Here is a 16044-nt window from a genome sequence, read left to right as displayed (position 1 = left end):
GTGTTAACTTGACTTACACTTCATATAAATTTTAACTACTTTTTAAAGAAGTACTGTCACCCTTAATGTAAAAATCTCAAGTCTAACACTAATGCAAAGTGCAAAAAAAATAAACAAAAAGCTAGGCTTAATGAAACTAGTCTGGTTAGTTTCACTTTCTAGTTCTGATGCTGTAGCACAAAACTGCAGTGTTTGTTTCACTATTGTAGAGAAATGTCAAGAGGCCAATGTGCTTGTTAAATTCCACCCTCTACAAACACTCATTCATATTAGATATTGTTTATTCTTTCCTGCCCATCCTCCCCACCATTATGGACTCACCCTTATTCTCTCCCTGTATCACACGGATACCATTTTTAAAAACTAAGCTTAGTGCATTTAAACTGCAGAAGTGCTGTCAAGGCTAATTCCCCACTCTGGCACTTCACATACAGAAGGTGAGGACCTGCAAGGATTCTAAAAATTAATACTGGCCACTCCAGGTTTGTATTAAACTCCCAAGGTTACAGCTTTTCTCTGACCTGGGATTGGTAGATGCTGTTACCACCCAAGTGCAGAACCCCTTTGGGAGCCCAGGACAGCGCACTTGGGAATTCCTTCCCGTGGGGTATCCTCAAGCCCTTTCACCACCACCCCCATGCCCGGGAAGAGCTGCGGGGGGGGAGAATCAGCTGTTGCCACCAGCTAATTAAACAGCGTGCACAAACCTCTTAAGACACACACATCCAATTCTCTTCTTAAAAAAGGTAAATTTTATTAATTTAAAAAAAAAGAAAGAAAATACATCTGGGAACTCAGGCTACTGCTAGATTTTAAAAGAGCAACCACAAGAATTAAGCACTAGGAATAGCTTTCTTGAGGTCCAGCTTAAAGGTTACAAGCAAAAGAAAAACATCTAGGGTTAGCCTAGAGGAATCTACAAGCCATAACTAATAAAAGGGATAAACCTAATTGCGCCTTCCTATATATTTCCTGATCTACTTACATATCTGGGATTTTAAATGAGTAGTTTCTAGGTATGATGCTGATGATTTTTCAAAGCTGGCCCAAGCTTCTTATAGCATAATTGCCTCTCCTAGGGTGACCAGATGTCCCAGTTTTATAGGGACAGTCCTGATTTTTGGGACTTTTTCTTATATAGGCTCCTATTGCCCCCACCCCCTGTCCCGATTTTTCACATTTGCTGTCTGGTCACCCTAGCCTCTCCCTGGGAGAACAACACAGATAGACAAAAAGGGAGTCTTGTTTCAAATTTTAAAAGTTCTAGCTTTTTTGGCCAGGTGCCCACTCACTTCCTTTTACCTATGTACAGCAGTGAGACTTCTTAACCCTTACAGGTAGAGCAATTAGAGATCAGCTATTAAGAGGGATTTTATAGCTGCTGGCTGGCTGGGTGTCCATTAAAGGGAGCTATCCCTCTCCCCCCCCTTTGTTTATCACAAGCACTGTTCCCTCTAAGCTGTGCATGTGTGCATGCACACACAGATCCTAAACCCTGCGCACACAGCAAAACAGCATGCAAACAAAAATTTGCACAGAAGTACAACAATGTGCACAGAAGAAATTTTTTGCGCACACGGCCTGTCAAAAATTAGAGGGAACACTGATGGCAACTGTCCTTTAAAATTTAGCTTAAACTTTTTCTTTAAAAATCAACATTCCATGTTTACACCATTATTTTGTCCTTTGAGCATTACTTATTAAACAAATTATTGTAATTATAAGTATTTTTAATCCATTTAATTAAAACTTTGTCTACATTACAAAGTTTTCAGTCCAGAAATTCTGTAAGATTTACAATGCTTGTTCAATTACTATGTTGTACATTTCCTGACTCTTCAGTCGATAAACATCATTTGTCACTGCTGTTAATTCATAACATCATAGAAAACTGTAGCACGCTGATCACTTGCATTACAGCTGCCAAATGCGTTCACTACTTGGGACTTATTGCTCTATTAAATAGAGAGCACTGTAGAATTTGAAAGTATGACTTACAGAAAAATAAAGAATTGGGGCAAATAAGGAATATTGTTTAATTATACACCAATGCTTACGGATGGGACTCAGATCACAGTGGTAAATATACAAAATACATCATCTGAATTTTGAAACACATCTATACTATTCCTTTACAGTGACAACTGTTCAGACCTGTACTTATATGTTATCAGTTATTCTGCATCTTTGGGAGGGAAAATCCATTTTTTATTTAGTCTGATTGTAAAGTGGTGCTGGTGCATTAACCTTTTGAAGATAATCTTTGCACAGATTCAGGTTTTTAACTATACTTGAGTCACATGTCATACTAAACATTTGTCATTCAGCACTTTTCATAAAATGCAAAATACCAACTTGTTGTTGTTGGCACCATAATCTAAATCCTCATGAAGTCAACTTCTTTATGGATTTTGTGATTGTTTTTAGTGTTCCAGACTCCTTTTATATATAGATACCAAAAAAGTGAAAGGCCAGGGGGATGCTGTTGCATAACCTCATGGTCTCTTTCTTGTGGTTTAGCACAAGTTGGCAGAGTCCTTGGAATGATGATAGTGACACAAGCTCAATAATAACAGAACACACATATATTACTGGAAGAGTGTACAGTGACAGCTCTCCTCTTGCTGCTGATGTTACTCACTCCACCTTGCAGTGTTACTTCCAATCCTATGTCCCCTCAGAGGTTGTCTATGGGTGTAAACCCCCTCCCACACACACACACAGACTGAGCTAGCATAGTAACCCAGAACACAAACCATTATTGCTAACGTCAAGCAATCAAAAATAATGAGACTGGCCAAAAAATCCTGAGTGCTCTTTAAACAAAGACTGCTGTGGGTTTGTGTGTGTGTGTGCGTTCGCTCTCCCAGATTCATTCGGTAAGGTGATTTTGGGCCCCAATGCAGGAGCTCCCACAGCTACATCTGCCCATCTCTTGACCAGCAATTAATCCTGTGGCCCCATCTCCAACCCACATCTATCTCCTAGTCAACCCATCAGCCCACCTCCTACAACTACCTTGACCACTCTGCCATCCGTTCAGCCCCCCAGCCTCACCTCTGCTTCTACTAGGTTTTTTACACGCACCCCAGGCCTGGGGGTCGGCAGTGGGGCCTCCTCTCCCACAACCAGGCAAGGGGGCCAGCTTCTAGGGCTGCCCCTGTGCAGGCCAGGTTCTGTGGGGAGAGGAGCAGAGGAACTCTCCTGTTGCTCACAGGAAAGGAGCGGGAGCGGAGGACGCCTTACCCCCGCCAGAGAAGGCTTCAGGTTGCTAAGGGGGGAGGGGGAGAGTAAGCCCGTGCACTCTTCTTGCCGCAGTTCTGATTGGCTGCTTGGTGCCAGGAGTAGGGCAAGCGGGGCAGCCAGCCAACTGGGGGCGGTGGGGCTGCCGCCAACCCCCAGCTCCCTGGCAGACTGGGCTCCGGCTGTGTTACCAGCTCTCGCAATTTTCGCTGTTCTGGGTTTTTCTTTTCCGTCCCACGAACACATGATGACAGGTGACAACTCATTAATTTTCCCTTATTCAAAATGGCCACCATCTCCTATTATTGTCAATGGGGTGAAGCCACCAAAATGGCTGCCCTTCTTTAAAAAAAGGAAATCAGCTGTTGCCACCAGCTAATTAAACAACCTGTGCACAAACCTCTTAAGACACAGAAATCCAGTTCTCTTCTTTAAAAAGGTAAATGGCTGCCTTTCATAAAGTTGGCTTCCACCTCCCACCCATTTTCAGAAAGATTGAACCTGTCCCACAGGTAAAGCGGGTGCCACGCTATGGTTCAAGGGGCCTAGAGAGGACAATAGGGGCTGTGAGGAGCAGCAGAGGCACTGTGAAAGGTGAAGGGGGAGCAGGAGGTAGTTTTAGGGGTTGCAGGGGTTTAGGAGAAGTGTGTGTGCAGTTTGGGGAAAGGGCAGGGAAGTGTTGCTTCTTGCAAAATATTAAACCAATCCCATGTTGTTTTTACGGTGACATCGTTGTTTATATGAATGATTGATATGTTTAAAGTTATTTTATATGTGTATCTGTAACTCATCAACCCTAAAAAGTAATGAAAGTTCTGTGTGAGAGTGTGAATCATGATGCATTAATTAGGTCAGTGGTTCTCAAACTATCTCCCATCCAGTTCTTCTTTTATTAAAGGAAAAAAACTCAGAGGGGGGAGAGTTAAGACAGTAACAGGAAATGGAATTCCCCTATCTTAAGGTTCAGGAGAAGGTAAATGGAGTTTATAACTGACCAACCAGGCTACAGTGACGAGACAGCAAGTATGAAAAATCGAGATAGGGAGTGGGGGGGTAATAGGCGCCTATATAAGACAAAGCCCCAAATATCGGGACTGTCCCTAAAAAATCAGGACATCTGGTCACCCTAAACCAGGCAGAGGTGTGGATTTCTGTGTGCATTAAAGGTTGACTTTCCAATCTAAAAATATCGCACACATTGGCAGAAGAATAGACGGTAGAGTCACCATATCTGAACATTCAAAAAAGAGGACACTCCACAGGGGGAGTATTTGCTCATGTGCCCCTGGCCCTGCCCCAACTCCACCCCTTCTCCACCCCCATTCCAACCCCTTCCCCAAAGTCCGTGCCCCAATTCTGCCCCCTCCCTGCCCCATTGGACCCCTTCTCCAAATCCCCGCCCCAGCCCCGCCTCCTCTCCTGAGCGCGCCTTGTTTCCCCTCCTCCCCCCCCCGACTTCCAGCCATGCGAAACAGCTGTTTCGTGGTGCAAGCGCTGGGAGCTAGGGGGGAAAAGCGGGCACTCTCTTGAGTGATCAGCATTCACTTTCTTTCTCAAATGATCAGCATTCACTCTCTTTCGTGAATGATCAATTCTTCTTTGGGGAAAAATAATAATGGCAAAATCCTGGATGTTTTTAGATATTTAAAAATTCCTCCTGGACGGCGATTTAAGAACCAAAAAGCCGGACATGTTCGGGAAAATACGGACGTATGGTAACCCTAATAGATGGGAGTTAAAAAGTCAACAGAAAAGAGTAAATAACATGGTTTGATTTTTTTTTAATAATCTGATGATTTTTGATTGCTTGAAGTTGGCAATACGGCCTCAGACAAAGTAAACTTGGGATAGTTGGCAACATTGTAAAACTTTATTCTTGGTGAATACTATGATTGGGCACTATAGAAAATCTCAAGATAGAATGCGAAGGACTGACACGTTCAGGATATAATATCAAGCACTGAGGCAGCCTGTATCTATTTAAAGTATACGCTCCTTGGACCTAGGCATTTTCTGTATGTTTGTAAAGCATTGAGCACACTTTTTACGTTTCATAAATAACAAAAGGTGAGAGTCTTTAGGAGATACAGCACAGAAATAGTGTAATTTCCCTCCCCCCAAAAAAACAAAAACAAAGAATCCTAGGCTGTGACGGTGATTTTAGGACACCTTTGTGCCCTCTTGATTCTAGGCTGCTCCCAGGGCTGGAGTGGCGCAGGTGTAACTTAAACAGCCACAGGGTCCTAAGTAATGGTAGCCATCCCAGGCTGCCCCAATAGGCCAGAGAGCTGTCTGTAATCTCCATAGTGCTGTTGGCCATGCCTCTATCCCAGCACACCTTCTACACCAGGGGTTCTCAACCTTTTTCTTTCTGAGGCCCCCCAACATGCTATAAAAATTCCATAGCCCACCAGTGCCATAACAACTGTTTTTCTGCATATCAAGTAGATTCAAAGCCAGGGTCAGTGCTGAGGGTAACAAGATGGGCAATTGCCCAAGGCCCTATACCATAGGCGGCCCCGTGAAGTTAAGTTTCTTGCGCTTTGCCTTTCAGTCCTGGGTGGTGGGGTTCGGGCTTCAGCTTTTTGCCCTGGGCCCCGAGTCTAATGCCGGCCTTGCTCTCTGGTTTATCTTGGTGGACCCCCTGAAATATGCTCATGGCCCCTTAGGGGTCCCCAGACCACTGGTTGCGAACCACTGTTCTACACAGCAGCTTGCAAGGTGTCCATGAAAGGCAGCCTTATGGCTCGCTCTTCAGTGCCCGTTCTGGGAGAATCTTCCCCTGTCTGGAACTGGAGATTTTAGGGCCCTTTGTGCTATGTCTAGGGTGATCAGATGTTCTGATTTTATAGGGACAGTCCTGATTTTTGGGTCTTTTTCTTATATAGCCTCCTATTATCCCCCACCTGCTGTCCCGATTTTTCATATTTGCTGTCTGGTCACCCTAGCTACGTCAGCTTTTACTTGGCTTAAAAGAGCCAGAGCAGGAGTGAGGATCTCAGTGTTCATGTCTTTCAGACAAGTTATTCATTGAATAGGACCAAAGTCAAGCATGCAAAAATCATAAATCAGCTCTTCCCTTCCCCCTCCACCCCCAAATTACAGGACTTTTAATAATACATTTTGGGTTAATTTTACTTGCCTTCTGGTTTCTGAGCTGTTGGAATACATTCAAGTTACATTTTCAAACTTTTCTCTGCAACCATGAGGACTAGAAACTTACTTTATTCATGTTTCAGAGTAACAGCCGTGTTAGTCTGTATTCGCAAAAAGAAAAGGAGTACTTGTGGCACATTAGAGACTAACCAATTTATTTGAGCATAAGCTTTCGTGAGCTACAGCTCACTTCGTCAGAACTGTGCTGAAAAGAACCACCAAATATCATGAGACTTGACAACACTGTTCATAAGCTTAGCATAACTTGGTCCATGGGTCAGGACTGTGAGAACCATACATTGTTATGGTTGTTGAGAAAACAGTAAGTGCACCTCAAGCTTCAGCTTTTGGTATGTAAACCATATTAGGAGCAGTTTTCTTATGGGACAGCTGATTCCCTTATGACAACTGAGATTGATGCAATCAGAGCTGTGGCCCTAAGAGAACCCTTAGGGCAAGAACTGGGGCTTCCACCCCCAGAATAACCCCTCTCTGCTGCAGGATATGGTACATTCTTTAAAGCACCACTGGATGATTCACTATTCAATTTCTGATTTAAAGGCCAGAAGGGACCACTATAATCATGAAGTCTGACCTCCTGCATAACACAGGCCAAAGAACATCACTCCATAACTCCAGCAGTGGAGGGAATTATTCTTCTCTCCCATGTAAGTGAACACTGTCAAGCCCAATAGCTCTTGTATTTGTATTACATAGGTTTGCAGTCTTGCCCAGTCTCTCTGTGGCATGATGCTGCCTTGTTTAATGTATGGGTTTTACTTGTGATAAGGGGCCCAGGTGCCTTTGGACATGTGTTGTGGAGAAAGTAAAATAAAGGTATATATTTTCCCCTCAAGCTATACAGCTGTTTGGGGGAGTAAGGCCAGTGGGTATGTTCACATGATTTTTTTTTACCTTAAGACAAACCTATTGTGGCTCCAGGTGTGGAAGAACAAGGTCTGTATGCATCATATCCCTCCCTCCCCCCCCCGTCCACTGTGAGCAAATGGGGCAGAGTGGGTACGCCACAGAGCTGGCTGGGGGGTAGAGTGTGCCCTGAAAAGGGCTATACTAAAGTACTCCCTGCCCTGAAGTAAGAGGGGAGCAGGGATGTAGTTTTACTGGGCCACATGCCCTGGATTGCTCCCTACACCACTTCCAAGGGTTATCCTCAGATACAAAGAAGCATGAGGGGAATCAAAGAATTCAGGAAGTCCTGGGTTGAGAGGTCAGTGACCAGAGAAATGTGTTGATTATAGGTGGAGGTATGCAGATTTCCTTGATTTGATTACCTGCTGCAGCTGATCAATTTGCCTGCATTTCCATCATGTCTCCAGTATGTCTGGTGCAGAGAGAATAATACAAGCCCTGCCTGTGCTGTGTGGAGTCTTTTTTATATCCTAGCAAGTAATGAGTCATTTTTGGAAGCATGGTGGGGATAGCACAAGGAAGCTTATTTCTGGTCTATGTGTGTTTAGGGGTGCCATCAGTTCCACTCACAGTTTGGGACAGCCTCTTTCCAGCTTGCGAATGAGGTGTTTCTGCTGCTAAAGGGTGGCTTAAATGTTATTCCCACAAAGTTACCTGTCGGGACTACGGCCTCATTGATCTGCAGGAAACATTTCTGCTGCACTTCCAAGTGGGGTAGTGGTGCAGCAACCGAGGACATAGCACAGTAGTTTTCAACCTCTGGTCCGTGAACCTCTGGGGATCCACAGACTATGTCTAAGGGAGTCCGCAAAAACTAATTATGAAAATAAAGTTTCAGATCCTAGAAAAGGCATTTTGTTTTTCTGATCAATCAGAACTACGTGAATACTCCCACCTACAGGTCAAAACCCAGGTCAAAACTGTCATTACCATAGAAGCCCATAGTTTAGTGCCGTTTCTCATGCTGTATCAAATGCCAGGCCAAGCATGGGCGCAACATTTATAGTCCTTGCTTGTGGCCTCACTCCCCTTCAGAACAGTGGGGGGAGGAGGGAGGGCTAGTTTGAAAGGACAACTCTTTGAATAAGTTATCTGCTAGCCTTGCTGAGGCGTAAACTTAATCCTAAAATTTCTTCAGCGGTAGCTTGTTCCCAAGATTTAGCAAAGATGCCAGCCTTGGTCTGACACTTCTAGGGTTGCTTAGGAGAAAAAAAAAGGAGGTTGCTAGAACCCCACCCTCAGAAAATAGGACCTCTCTCCTCTGTCTGTGGAGAAGGGGGCCTGCCCTTCCCTTCACCCCAGAGTTCCCCCTCCCCCCAAACAGGGAGAAGGGATGAATTGACCCTAGGAAAGCTACCCTCCTATGCTACCTAGGGCCCTTAATTACCCTAGCTAGGCTCAAACCTGGATCTCCTTTCTGCTGTCATATTCCCTCTCCAGATTCTCCTCCACTGCAGAGAGCAGTGAGGGTCTGACAAGTGGAAAGCCAGATTGTCAGGGGGTTTGAAGTGCTGGATTCACCGCTCAAGACACAGGCTGCACATTGTGTTCTGCCTCCTGTGGACCTTCCTAGCACTGTCTAGATCAGGGGTGTCCAACCTGTGGCTCCGAAGCCACATACGGCTCCATGTAGAGGCACCAACCCCAGGGCTGGAGCTACAGATGCCAACTTTCCAATGTGCTCACTGCTCAACCCCTGGCTCTGCTCCCACTCCACCCCTTCCCGCCCCCTCTCCATAGCATGCTGTGCCCTCGCTCCTCTCCCTTCCCCCCCAGAGGTGCGGGGAGGGAGGGGAAGGTGCTGATGGGCAGGGCTGCCGGTGGGTGGGAGGCCTTGGGAGCGGGGGGGGGGGGGGGGGAGAGAAAGGAAGCTGACAGTATTACTTCTGGCTCTTTGGCAACAATACATTGGTAAATTCTAGCTCCTTCTCCAGCTCAGGTTGGCCACTCCTACTCTAGATACTAAAGAGTGCATTAACATAGCACAGCAGGATCTGGGGGGGGAGAGGGTGGTAGAGCACAACATACAGCCTGTGGCTTGGGTGGTGAATCCAGCAGCATCCCAACCCACTCAAAGTTGCTGCAGTTTGCCTCCTCAGGCCCTCACTACAGTCTAAAACTGTCATCCCCTGCAGCTGCAGTGCTGATTACTATATTCACTATACCTGAGTGGTAGTGAGACATATAAATGTATGTACACAAAACCAGACAGAGCGGTCAGACTAATGGTCCATCTAGCCCTGTATCCTGTCTGAGTGTGGCCTATGCCAGGTGCTTCAGAGGCAAAGAAAAGAACATGCAACTGAGTGATCCACTCTATCATCCACTCCCAGCTTCTGGCAATCAGCAGTTAGGGACACCAAGATCACCTTTTTTTTTTGAACCTCATAGTTTTGGCCTTCACAACATCGCTGGCTACGAGTTCCACAGGTTGACTGTCCATGGTGTGAAGTACTTCCCTTTGTTTTATACCTACTGTCCAAGTTCATTGGGTGACCCCTGGTTTTTGTTATGTGAAGGAGTAAAGAACATTTCCTCATTCACTTTCTCCATACCAGTCCTGATTTTACAGGCCTTGCAAAGTTAGTAGACGAAAGCCTGAATTAGTAATTTTATGTTTAAAAAAAAAATTGTGGAAAATTGAGGGTTGGTATGTCTGAGTGTAGTTAATTAAACGATAGGGAGAAAGTTTAAGGGTTTACAGCATAGATAACTGAATTAAAAATAGGTTCTTAAAGAAATTTAGTGTTGTCAGAACTCATCTTGAATTATTTAAACTATTAGAAAGTTCTATAAGGATGGGGGAAATATGCTGTGACTTCCCAGACATAAGATGTTAAACTAATGCTTTACAGTGCTAGAGTTCTTTTGCATATGATTGACACCTCCATAACGAATAACTTGTTTTAACTTTTACCTTGAATTTTATTTGATCCTTCTCTTACCCCTAACAGTATGGGGTGGGGTGCACAAGTAGCACACCAAGTTTGTCCCTTTGTACTGCCACTGCCTACATTTCTTCAGCATAAACAGGGAATGCATATACTATGATGGAGGTTGGAATAGTGATCATACTATGGTGAACGCAGTAAGCTATTATCAGATGATTTAGCCTGGTAGAAGCAGAACAGCACTGCCTTCTGAAATAGTTGACTAGTAGTGTCTTTATGAAGCATTGTTCTAGCACTGTTGTTCCCAGCATGTTAGAGGCAAAAAGATATTACCTCACCTATCTTGTATTGGACCAATTGCTACTGGAGAGAGCTTCTGAGCTTACACAGAGCTCTTGTTCAGGTCTGGGAAATATACTTGCACTGTGTCAGCTAAATGCAAGGTGAAACAGATTAAGCGTAAGTAGGTAACAATTCAAGGGACCACTCAAGATGAAGCAGCCAGTTAACCCCTCTCCAGTTATTGGTGGTGGGAGTTAAGGGTTACAGACAGTAGTAAGATAAATCAAGTGTCTGTTCAGTCCATGCTGTTTAGTGTCTAGCAGAGTAATGAATTTAAGCTCTCAGGCTCATAGGTGGAAGGTGTTGTGCAGGTTTCCTTTGAGGATGGAGGACTGACAAATCAAATATAGAATGACTGGTTTGTGCAAAAGCATTCACTCACAGGTGATATGCTGTGGTTGTCATGTTTGAGAGTTTATTCAAGAATATAGCGCTTGTCTCATTTCACCCATAGTAGTCCCTGTTAGAATGTGCACCACCTACTTATGCTAAACAGTCTGTTCAATCTTGTCTTTTAGCTGTGACAGTACCTTTTCACAGACCTGAAGAGCTCTGGGTAGCTCAAAAGCTTCTCTCTCTCCAACAGTTTTGTCCAGTAAGATATTACTCACACACCTCTCTTTCTAATATCCTGGGACTAACATGGCTACAACACCTCTGCATACAAAAGGAAAAGGCACTTTACCTGGAAGACATTCTCCTGGGTGCATTTTAGAAGCCCAATGCAAACAGAGATATGAGAAGTCACAAAAGACTTAGAATAGAAAGTGTTAGGCAACTAAAACAATTAAGGACCATTTTATAAATGGTAAAGTTGATTAACTTGTAACTCTAGTTGCTTCCAGTGCTACATTCACCCAAAATTCGTTATAAACACTACTAAATTAGTATTTTTCTGAAGAAACAAAAACAGCTTCAGATATGGAATCTGTACTTTAAGAGTTTAAGGATATTTGACGTAGTATTTACTACTACATAAACTGTGCTAGTTACAACTGTAACTACACCAAGAGAGCGTACTATTCCTGTGTAGGCTGCTTTGAGGGACCATAACATATATGTTCATTCTCTCAGCACTTAAGCCCTCACATCTATCAAAGCTCTCTGAACTTGTGCAGAAGAGATGGTCCTTCCTCACTTCCCACAAAGTTACAATTTTACCCAGAGCTGCTTGGCACTGGACCAGCATTTAAATGGGGGTAATTATTCTCCCCTCCCCAAGTATGGTCATCATTTGTCCTATTATCAATTGGCTAGCACAGTGGTTCTCAAACTTGTGTACTGGTGACCCTTTTCACATAGCAAGTGCGACCCCCCCCCTTATAATTTTTAAAAATATATATTTAACACTATTACAAATACTGGAGGCAAAGAGGGGTTTCGGGTGGAGGCTGACAGCTCGCAACCTCCCACATAATAACCTCATGACCCTCTAAGGGGTCACGACCCACAGTTTGAGAACCCTAGGGCTAACAGATGGTTATGCCAAAACGTGGTAGAGGAGCGGGGAGAATCACATGCTCAATCCAGGGAAGAAATCTGGGGGGAGGGTTTCTAGCAAGTTAGGTTTAACACAAGACCTTAACAAGTCCTACCTCATCTCTCCTAAAAAACATTAAGAGCTGAGCTCAGAGAGCCACAAAACCGCCACATGTACAGCTTTCCAGTTTAAAGGGTAATTTCAGCACACATGAAAATACTAGATAGCCTAAGAACACAAAGCTCTTTCTTCCCAAGGTGGGAGTCTGGGGAATACAAGTTACAAGGGCAGTGGCAGTGCAAGTTTTCCTATGCAACCTTGCCAGTGTTACACAACACTGACCTACTATATTCTCAAATCTCCATGCAGATTCAATTCATTTCCTGGTCAACTCCTCCAGTTCCAAGTGTTGCGAACGCTGGACTAGGAACTTTATTGAATTAAGACCACACATTTCATTCAAGTCAACTAGCATTAGAAGGGTTGCTTCTGGCCACAGGCATCCTTTTAATGGCTCTAAATCCAATTACTTAGTCTTCTACAGTACTATAGGAAGACTCAACAAAAGATCTTACTGACACACTAGATGCTCGAAAAAGAGAACTTAATTTTTTTAATAAAAAGTCATGACAATTTACAGTTCATTCTTCTACAGAAAATGAGAAATATTTTAATACATATATATGCATTGACAATACTTTGATATACATAGTTAACATTTATGGATATTCTTTTCTAAACCTTGTTTGAATGCAAGCTGTAAAGTTTCACTACATTACCACCCTTTAAGCCTTTATCTGACATTTTAATTATAGATTTAATTTCTGTTTTCAAATCTTGTGACATTATCCTCTATGGAAGGGTCATTTTTCTTCTACGATGGATAGACTTGCACCACTGAGTTCAGGAAAAAGTTATCTTAGAGGTACAGGAGTCAACCTGCAGCATCCACAGTAGAAAAAGAATCAGATACATTAGAAAGTTAGCATACCCCAGACTGTCTTGGTATCACTACCATATTTTTAAGCATATTTTAAAAATACAAGTGTTGATAAATGGGATCAGATTGATATTTAAAGGAATACTCCAGACTGTACAATGAATAAAACAACATTTAAAGTGTCTTAAACATATAGCCAAGAGACAGTAAGCCAAGGCATTGGGACATTCTGATTCAGGGAAGGACTACAATCTTTCCCTCCAACCATTAAAGTACTGGAAACCAGACTGTTTCAAAGTTGTACTATAAGATAACCAGTTTAATTAAAAACTTTCAGACTGATTTCCAAAGTTTCTAGCGGCAAACCAAATTTCAGTCTCTCTATATCAAACTGGGTCCCTGTTGGGAAACAGGACAGTCCACACACACAGAATGGAGGGGACATTTAAAAATATATACACATATTGAAGAGTTTTCATACTTTTAAGTATTTAATGAAATTTCCCATTACAGTTGCAATGTAGGAAAAAATGCCTTGTAACTCTTTATCCTGGATAGGAAGGACAGAAAATTAAGATTTATTCTATTATAAACTGATTTTATCTAGCAAATTTCACACTCTTGGTATCCTAAAGTACTTTACAAAGCAACCAATTAGAAACTGGTATGGCAGTTACTTTGTTCACAAGCACGGCAGCTATTGCTAATTCAGCAACTGCACCAAGTAACTTGGTTCCAATATCTGAAGCGGATCCCAGTCTGGAGAAAGGAAAGTGCTGGTCATGAAAACAGGACAATCCTCACTCTTTAAAGTGCCTATATAAATATTACCTGGAAGTTCAGATATTCAGGTATACCATCTGTCCAACTTTTCTTTAAGGTAATTTGTTCATCTCCTTGTCTGATGCAACTAAAAACAAACAATTGGAAGACAAAAAGAAAAGGAGTACTTGTGGCACCTTAGAGACTAACCAATTTATTTGAGCATGAGCTTTCGTGAGCTACGTTTAGTCTCTAAGGTGCCACAAGTACTCCTTTTCTTTTTGCGAATACAGACTAACACGGCTGTTACTCTGAAATTGGAAGACAGTAAGCAGAAGTAAATTCGTTCAATATTTTATATATCCATATTGAGACGCTAAATTTCAAAAACTCTGATATCCAAGCTTTACACTTAAAATATTAAGAAGACCTCCAAAGCACGTAAATCTACAGAAATGACTGATGTTTTGTAGCTATTTTCTGGAGTCATCGGAAGAACCACCAATATATCAATCTTACAACTGAACTAAATACTTTCCTGGAATTGTATACCTAGATACCCCATATGTTCTTAGCACCTGAAGGTGTTATAGGCAGGCTGCAGCAAATCAATGGATGATCTAATCTAGAAAAAAGAAAAGGAGTACTTGTGGCACCTTAGAGACTAACAAATTTATTTGAGCATAAGCTTTCGTGAGCTACAGCTCACTTCATCGGATGCATGCATTGAAAGCTTATGCTCGAATAAATCTGTTAGTCTCTAAGGTGCCACAAGTACTCCTTTTCTTTTTGCGGATACAGACTAACACGGCTGCTATTCTGAAACTAATCTAGAAAGTGACCCTTTGTTTATCATGTGCATTCAGAAGAGATTCCTCTTAGCCAGGGTTGGGAAGGTTACAGCAGGCAGGCAAAAGCAGTTTTCAACCTCTGGCTAAGAAAGCATGCACCTGGTAACCAGCAACAAGGGTATCTAGTAACTCTAACTATGACAGGTATTGAGAACCTTCTGCCTCAGTACACAAAGCTACCTTTTCAACCTTGGCTCAACCTAGGGTGGGGGAAAATAGTGCATAATTATAAATTAAATGAATGACAATTAAGTGAAATTTTCATGGTGTTTACAAACATGCCATCTAAAATAAGTTTGACTGTAGAAAAAAATCTTTAATAGAGTTATCAAATGAGTCAATGAAAACTAAAAAATTTAACAATGATTCACTGTGTTTTCAAAGGTTGGATTTCTGGGTGCTCAGAGGCAGGTGCTGACAGGACTCAACTGGTGGGATTCTAGCACTAATCAAAATCCATATATGAACACTTAACAACTAAAACTGTTTAAGTGAAATGTGTTCATTTGAATTTTTCATGTTAGTGCAATTTAAGCAGACAATACCGGCTGCGTTGTACTTGAACTCTGACTGTTCACTCAAAGTCTTAAAATATCGACTAGTTTTTACTTTTACTTTATCTGACTGAAAAGTTTAAATAAAAACAGGTCCTAGACTCCAGTGTAAAAAAGGGCTACAACAGAAACATTCCCCACCATGACAGCTTCAGATCTAGAGAGATGAACACAGGAAAAAAACAAAAAACAAAAAAAAACCCAACCCAGCAAGCAAGTGTCCAAGAGCCAAGGACTGGTGTGCAAATTAGAGAGAACAAGTTATTTTATTGTTCTGTCCCCAAATAAATAAAAGCATTGTTTTGAGCTAAAATCCACTTTAAGTGATCCCTACTTGTTATAGGACAGTCTAAGGAAAAAACTGCCAGAGCCAGAAAAATGAGACTGAACCTACATATCCTGATGTGTCATTTTCTTTGCTAATTACTAATGCCGTTAATGAGCCTAGACTTTTGCAAAGGGTTAGATCATTGTTCTCGTTAATAGGAGGAATGCTTTCATCTGCATTACTCTACAGTCACCATGTTAAAGACTATTTTGAATGGTGGTCAAAAGGTTGTTTAGAAGCTCTCTTAACAGCGGGAAGACTTTTGTCCACTGCTCAATTACTGATCCACATATTATTGCAAGACAGTTGAGAAATGAATTATACAGAACTGCTTTCAACCCCCCCAAAAATATCTTTAATTCTGAGAAGTGGTTTGTTCCTTCTGATCCAGCTCATACCATCTGTTTCTACTTTGCTTGCTTAAGGCAGACGCTAGATTATAACAAAACAGTATTCTGAAATTTGGAGGCTCATGTCCACAAACAAAAAACTTAAAAAGGCAGCAAATGCTGTGATTTGCTAATATACTTCTTTCTCCGATCTAGGAAAAAAGCTCATTCAAGTTAA

The 16044-nt window shown here is 42.4% G+C and overlaps 1 protein-coding gene and 1 long non-coding RNA gene across 9 annotated transcripts in view; one reads left to right on the top strand and one right to left on the bottom strand.

Moving 5' to 3' along the window:
- The first annotated feature begins 3378 nt into the window (after positions 1 to 3378).
- LOC122462235 lies at positions 3379 to 8102 on the top strand. The gene is made up of 3 exons (XR_006284669.1): positions 3379 to 3497; positions 6961 to 7067; positions 7659 to 8102. It is a non-coding gene; the product is annotated as an uncharacterized LOC122462235 (long non-coding RNA).
- Positions 8103 to 12629: 4527 nt separating this feature from the next.
- HNRNPA3 (heterogeneous nuclear ribonucleoprotein A3) overlaps positions 12630 to 16044 on the bottom strand; it is a 26268-nt gene continuing 22853 nt past the window's right edge. For all 8 annotated transcript variants that reach the window (XM_043524743.1, XM_043524745.1, XM_043524744.1 and 5 more), the window contains 2 exons: positions 13814 to 13892; positions 12630 to 12981 (listed from right to left, as the gene is read on the bottom strand). The gene's annotated coding sequence lies outside the window, so the exon portion shown is untranslated. The remainder of the gene's footprint in view (positions 12982 to 13813; positions 13893 to 16044) is intronic.

The sequence above is a fragment of the Chelonia mydas genome, chromosome 11, assembly GCF_015237465.2.
Source record: "Chelonia mydas isolate rCheMyd1 chromosome 11, rCheMyd1.pri.v2, whole genome shotgun sequence".
NCBI lineage: Eukaryota > Metazoa > Chordata > Testudines > Cheloniidae > Chelonia > Chelonia mydas.
Note: the sequence above shows the minus strand (reverse complement) of the source record. Positions and strands in the feature narration are given on the sequence as shown.